Source organism: Nannospalax galili, unplaced genomic scaffold, assembly GCF_000622305.1.
Source record: "Nannospalax galili isolate Female #2095 unplaced genomic scaffold, S.galili_v1.0 scaffold326, whole genome shotgun sequence".
In the NCBI taxonomy this organism is placed as follows: Eukaryota; Metazoa; Chordata; class Mammalia; order Rodentia; family Spalacidae; genus Nannospalax; species Nannospalax galili.
Genome location: NW_008354421.1, coordinates 140,318 through 148,363, shown reverse-complemented (window position 1 = coordinate 148,363; position 8,046 = coordinate 140,318).

The following is an 8,046-nucleotide window of genomic DNA, read 5'->3' as shown; positions in this document are numbered from 1 at the left end:
CTTTCTATTTCTTTCTATTTCTTTTCGTTTAATTGGCTAAAAGTTTATGAATCTTACTAGTCTTTTCAAAGAATCAACTCTGTTTCATTGATTCTTATATAATTTTTATTTTGTTATTTTTAATTTTGGTTTTATATCTAACTAGGTATTGTTTGTTCATGGTTTCAAAGGCTATCTGGTGTATATCATTAATTTATTAAAGTGAGATATCTCCAGCTTTCATATATAGATATTTAGTACTATAAACTTTTTTCTTAGAACTGCCTTAATTGTGTCCCATAGATTTTGATAACTTGGGTTTTCATTTTCATTAAATTCTGGAAATTTTGAAATTTCCTTTTTTATTTCTCCCTTCACCTAATTTTCATTTAGTAGAATGTTGTTTATTTCAAAGAGTTTGTGTACTTTTTGTAGTTTCTGTTACTGTTGGTATGAAGCTTTATTTCTTTGTTTCTAGATAGCATGCCAGATGCTATTTCATTTTCCTATATAGGTTGATATTTTCTTTCTGTCCTAATATATGGTCAATTTGGAGAAAGTTCCATGGGCAACTGAAAAGAATATAGATACTTTAGTGTTTGGGTGGAACTTTCTATAGCTATCAGTTATTTCCATTTGATTTATACATCACTTCTTTTTCCTGAAGATATCTCTATTGTAGATAATGGAATATTGAAGTCACCCACTAGTACTGTGTTGTGATTAATCTGTGGTTTTATATCTAAAAGTATTTTTAATGAAATTTGATGCCCTTGTGTTTAGTATATACATGTTTAGGATTCTAATGTTCTAGTACCCTCTGTAGAACTGGATAGTAGTCATAAATTCCTTTATTTTCATCATGCAACATTTTAAATTCTCCTTCAATTTTGGTAGGTGCTTTTGCTAGGTATAATACTATGGGTTGAAGTTATTGTCTTTCAGGACTTGGAATGCATTTTTCAAGGCACTTCAGACTTTGGGGTGAGGGCAAGGGGGGCATGGAGAGCCGAGATGGGTCTCCCAGCCACATGGAGGCTACTAGAGTGTCCATGGTGGGGAGCAACCTGTGGTCTAGTGAATGTCCCCCCAAACATTCTCTGTATTTTTCACCTCCCCAACTCTACTTAATAGACACAAATTCAGTCTCCAGATGGTTCCTTTTTAGCTACACCTGCAGACTGATCTCCATCTACACACCTTCCTTTTTTAACTAAAAGAGGAGGCATACCTCCCTTCAAATAAATTCCAAATTCTAGATACCCTTTAACTAGATCAGAACCCACTATTATGCATTATCAACCATCTTTCTAGTATTTAGTAAGCATTTTTAATTTGAATCTGTTTCATCAGTGTTTAGGTTCTGAGAATATTTTATACCTTAAAAAGGATATTCAAAGCCTTTTACTGACTTTCATGATAGCTGAGTTTTTTCTGTCCTTTTTCTTTAAAATTACTTTTAGCCTTCCTTTTCTAGACTCTTGGAATTCCATGCTGCTCGGGCATAGTCTCTTTTCAGCTTTCATTATATATTGCTCCAGGCAAATTCATTTACATCCACAAATTCACTCACTACATAATAATGCTGTGACCAGTAGAGAATAACATTTTTATATCAGATGACCTCTCTTCACTCCAGCTGATTATATTGGCTGCTTAGAACCATAACCCAATCCAGATCCACTTTGGCTATTCCCTAAGCATGCATAGTAAGTGAATAAATACATCAATAAGTAGAAGGATGTACACATGTGCTCTCCAAATTCCAAACAACTGGCTACCTCCCTCTTCACAGTGTGCTATACCATATCATATATGATTCTGTCTCCTACAAATCAGCACACTGAGCCTGAATTCATCATCTGGGTCCTCCACTTTTCTACAGTAGGTACTCTCGGTGATTTATCTTATTGAATATTCATGGCTTTGTATGAATCTAAAGCTTAATGTTTGGGCCTCACTCTCTTTTGCTTCCTGTATTCAAACTATGCTCACATTTTAAATCTTAAATAATCCTGGAATCCACAAAATAGTATTCATTTCAAGGTGATCATCCTAGTTCTTTTCTTCCCATACTTCTTTTCTTCTCATAGCTGTCCTAGCTCACTCCTCCGTCTTCCCTTTCCTTATCAACTGCTACCACATTTTTTAAGGGATGTTGATAATTTAACCATTCATCAATGCTTTTCAGTTAGATTCCAAAGGATCGCATGACTAAGAGAAAATTCCCAAGGCTCTGCATGGTGCTGATATCCAGCCTCACCACATACTCTACTCTTCATTTATTCATGATGGCCTCAGGAGCGTCTTTCCATCGCTTCATTAGGAAAACTCCCTCTACACATAGCCACTTTCTAAGGGACTCTCAGTATCTGAAAACTTTGATCAGTGTATCCATCTTTACTTAGTTAATTCCTATTTGTCATTGCACCTGATCATATCACTTCTTTGGGGATGACACTCTGTTTTGAACAGGTGCCATTTTGAAATGCTCTCTTACAATATTCTTATATGTGATACTAGACTAAAATGACTTTCTTCTTTTTATGGTCAATTTCATTAAAGAAAGTCTGTTTGCTGATCACTGTTTCCTGAACTTAACACTGTACTTGAAAATGATAGCAGAAATGAAATAAAATATGTCATCGATGAATAAAGGTATATTGTATAAAATTGGTGACGAGATATACTAATTAAGCAAGTAGTTATATATAATTAATGACAAGATATTAACCTTATACAACTAGTCAAATACAGGGGAATGAGATAGCTCCTATGAGGCAAAGCACCAGGAGGCCATATGCTTATTGGTGGCTTTCTAGGTATGATCCTTGAAGCTGAACTAGAAAAGACAAAATATTAGAGATCTGACAGAAGGGAGGCACACATATTCACAGTCAAATATTCTGCATGAGAAAGATGATAAGCAGTATTAAAAATTCACAGTGCTACAACAGAGAACAGTGCTAGACATCAAGTCCATAGAACTCATCCACATTGCCTTATTTGCCATACGCATTTCAAATGACGTCTCTGAAAATACAGTTTGCTGTGCTCTCCTATCTAGTGTTCATTTGGACCTCCATTTTTATTAAATTGATTGATGAATTACTAAGACTCAATTGAGATTGGCAAGTAATAATTTGGAAAGAAATTCAGAAGGTGCTTTGTCTGCTCTTTCCACAAAACTTCACTGTCACTGAGAGAAAGGATGACTGAGGATTGAAACAGATAAAGCTCACTACACTCAGTGGATAATATTGCACTGAGAGTGTTTAAATAATAGAGTGCTTCAAACTCACTCCCTGAGACTTACTTGTTCCTCTTCACTAGAGACCATTGTACCCCCAAAAAGAAATGAACCTATCTTTTGAGCCTTAAATTATTAAATTTTCTACACGCTGTATCTTAAAGTCACAGAAGGATCTCTCTTTCCTTCTCTTTGTGTCTAAATACTCTGATATTGGAAGAACAATGGGAATTCCACTTGATTTCCATGCAGTTGAAGGCTTGATTGATTATTCAGCATTTGTAGATATAGAAATAGCCGTGTTGATTTGAGTATGAAATAATAGCAGTGAAAGGATGATGGAATACCCTATTCTTCCTCACATAGAAACATTTTCAGGATTAACATATTTTAAGGATAATTTTGAATTTTATAGTAATTTTATAGTAATCACAGTTTGGGGGAAAGAAATCATAGGTGCTAGATTTGTCAGTGACTGCTGTTTAAATATCTACCTATCTACCTGTCTATCTATCTGTCTGTCTATCTATCTATCTATCTATCTATCTATCTATCTATCTATCTATCTATCTGTGTGTGCATGTGTATGATACATGCATAAGAATATACCATATATGTGACTATATTTATTAATATTAGTATTTTATTTCTATAGCTTTTTTAAAATCAAAGAATAATTGCACATAACAGTAAACACCATAGGAGAATTTTGCTCTGGTCAATGTTTTAGGATAGGTAGGCATTGATTACACCCAAGATAAAAGTGGCACTACTGTACCAATATAGTTTACTGTGCTGGTCATTGTTGTGATTGTTAGAGTTTAAAGGTGGGGTTGCACCATTGACTGATGTTCTCCCTTAGCAGCTTAGATAGTGTCCTACAAAACTATGAGAGTTAGTCATCAAGAAAGAGGCCCCTAGGTCAGTTCCAGCTTCATTACTCGAAGTTCTTTGTCCAAAGAACGTCCTGTCTTCAGCAATAAGGTCTTACCTTCAAGCTCTGAGAGGCAATCAAGGACTGTGGCAATAGCCTATGTAATTTGTGGGGTCTCTTGGACTACTTTCACCAACAAGTTGAAGACAGGTTCCTTCTGTCTGGCACTGTTTCTTTTTATATAGCCTTTAGTTATACACATGGATTCATGCACAGATAGTGTATGTGTAATTTTTCAGTAATTTTTTAAACTAATACATTTGCCTCTGTTTTTCATACCAATGAAGCATTATTTCTCTCTTTCTCTCTCTCTCTCTCTCTCTCTCTCTCTCTCTCTCATCCTCCATCCTCCCTCCCTAGTTAAAGTACCCCCTTTTCTCCAATTTTACCCTTGATAATACCTGTCCCCTATGATTCCCCCTCTCTTGATCTCTTCCTTTCTCTTTACCACCCACCCTCGGTTTCTTGTAAAACCCTTCCTTGTCCTTTCCTAGTTGAAACCTACTCAATTGGAGGGAACTCATGTGTAGCACTGTAAGCATAGCCAAATACACAAGGCTGGAGAAGTCAGATGTCTAACCCTAAGGGAAACAATGGAACCTCTACATGTAAGGCTCAAGGAACATAATGAAACAAATGGTAGAGACAATGCTAATACATCTCTCAACTTTCATCAGTGAGATCCCCTCATGCAACAGAGGGCAATGAACACAAAAGGCCAAAAGCACAGAGAATAAGAGTCTGCAGAGTGTGGTCCCTGGACAGGACTACTATACAAAATTTCATTTACCCAGTCAGGGACTTTTGCAGAAAGATCAGAGAATAGAGTCTTACAGGCTCCTGGGACCCTACTCATATAAACTTACAGTAAATGTGACAGCATACCCAAGACCCATGCAAATTCAAGCAGACAAAAATTCAGCGTAGAACTGGGGAAGAGGCCAGCAGGCCCCAGTCTTAGCCAAAGAACTATTGAGCAGCTATGAGTGAATGAGGAGGAGCTGATCTTCTTTAAGGGAGTGACTCTAGATAGGCTTACTAGACCTCAATGGATAAACTTGTATTGAGGGACATCTGGGTGCACCAACTGATTCAATAGGCCTTGTCATATATGACAGAATGCATGAAATCTTGTGGGGGAGCTATAGATTATTAAGATTTTTGTATGAAATTCACAAAAATTCAATTAAAATACACATTAAAAATTTTAAATATTTTCAGAATACATTGGAATGCTGGCGACAGGTGCTATAGGGTTTTATTAAAGCAATGATTGTTCAGAAAAACCTAAGTAAGCTCTGTTAAGCCAAGTCCATGTTTTAGTAAGAATATTGAATTTAGTAGAAATTCTATGGATATGGAAACCTATCATTGTGTCATTGAATTTATAATTTCAGTGTTAACCGGAAAACTAGGGCATAGAATAAAACAATTAGAGGGAGGAGACAGATAACCCAGATGAAGCACAATATTTTGAAGAATGCAAGAAGTTTAACAGTTCAAGAGATTAAACTCCTCATATTTTCTTCTACTTAAATAAAATTTTCGTTGTAATTAACGATTTCTTCACCAAAATTTTATATGAATCTTTCATGAATCCATACTTCATACAATAATAAGCCAACAAGAGAATTATACATTAATTACTAGAAACAGCACTTTGGTGGATTCCTTTCAGTGGTGTGCACATAGATCTCACCACACTAGGGGGAGCTGAGGTCAGGACGTTGACAGGGAAGGGGCAGCTTAATCAGGGCCTGGTATGACTTCCTTGCAGCCCATCCCACATTAGCAATCTCTTTACTTCACTTTAATGTAAGAACTAAGATTATATTGGCTACATTTAAGGGATAGAAACAACTCCATTTTCATGTCAGTCAATGTGATAAAGAGAAGGCAGGGGAGAGTTTTTGCCTTAATTTTGTCCCAATAGATACAAATGTATCCATTTGACAAATACACTACTGCTAGATACAGTACTAAATACAGTACTACTAGAATACTAAGAGTTCTCTTAAATTCCTTTTTCTTTCCAAATGACTGATTTCTTAAATTGCTGATTACAAAATTTCAGATGGAAACAGCTTTGGAACACATCCAAGCCAAATCCCTCATTCTGTGAGGCAATGTTGCTGTGAATAATGATAGAGATTGCTGGGCATGGAGGCACATGCTTTTCATCCCAGCACTTAGGAGGCAGAGACTGAAGGATCTTTGTAAGTTAAAGGCCAGTCTGATCTACATAGTGAGTTCCAGGCCAGCTGGGGTTACAGGGGGTCCCTGTATTCAACAACAACAACAGAAATAATGTAAAGATTTTTGTTGGTAGAGTTAAATGTACAATATTTTACCAAATGCTTTGCATAAGCTATCTCCTTCAATTTTCATTAAGCCTTTGCTACCTAGATGTTCGCACTACCCAAATTTTATAGCTGAGGATGAAATTCGGCTTCGTGGCTTCATTCAGCCTTTTGTTTCTGTTCTTCCCTCCAGAATCACGGCACTATCATCAAAAACACAGCAAGATAGCTTTCCAGCCTTAACTTCATTTCCCATAGGAAAAAACTAAAGCCAAAAGAGATTATTGTATCACCCAGATAAATTTCAGTCTGCTCACAGCCGAGTCTAAAGGAATTTATATACCAGAATGTGCCCTTTCCCAAAGATAGGTATTTAGTTCAATTTTTTAAATTTAGTCTTTAATTGCATCAGGCCTGTATCTTAATCACATGCACTTTTGTCAGTGAGTATGCTTTCATGTTATAATTTTTTTTTTTTTTGAGACAGGGTCTCCATGCAGCCCCAGCTGTCCTGGAACTCACTATGTAGACCAGGCTGGCCTCGAACTCACAAAGATCTGCCTGCCTCTGCCTCCCAAGTGCTGGGATTAAAGGCATGCACAATAGTTATGCCAATAGGTTGAAGTAATCCATAGGTCAGGAAAGCAGTGGGTTTACATTGATTTAGTACTTTGGTTTCACAGAGACCCAAATTCTTTCTCTATTGTAACAGGATTTTGGACTTTTTTTTCCCCTTCAAAGCTATATTCTCACAAAGTTGAGAAAGTGTGTCTAGGCTTCACATTCCTGACTTCAAGTAGCCGTTTCAAACACCAAAGAGTATTATTTCACAAAAGATTCTCCAACTCTCCCATTCTGATTAAGTGTAGTTGAATAAGACTCTGGTTCCTTACTAAATCCTTTTAGCAGTAGGATGTCTGTGGTAAACTGCTGATGGAATTGTTCAGAGTCTAATTAGAGATATTACCTGAATGTGATGGCAGTGATTAGTGTTCACTCATGGAGCTATATCTGAGTTCCTCACCCAGTCTACATGGCAGGAGAGGGTGGCAGGGCCCCTGTGGAAACCTAATTCCAGACAAATTCCAGGGCTGGAATTCTTGACATTACCATGAACATTTACTCAGGGCAACTTGAAGTTCTGTGCTCCTGTTCTCACTCATTAATCTTTTACTTGTGGGATGTAGTTTGCTTACTGAAAGTTGATTAAATCTAAACTAATGACACTATTACTACCTGTAAATAGAACCATAGTTTATTCTTTACCTGCATCAAACAAAGGGACTTAAACACCTGCGGTGTGGTGCAGGTCTTTCATCACAGCACTCAGATGGCGGAGGCAGGCAGATCAAGGACTCCTAGGTCTAAATAGTGAGTTCCATGCCAGCCAGGGTTACAGAAAGACCCCATCTCAAACAATAAAACCAAACCAACCAACCCACCAAAAAATCAAACAGCAACAACAACAACAAACTCAAAAGGACTTTGCCAGCCCTTCATAACTCCAATCCTTCCTGACTTTCCTGAAGATTACCACTAGTCTAGTATCTTCAAACACTGCTTTGTTTTTAACTTATACTTTT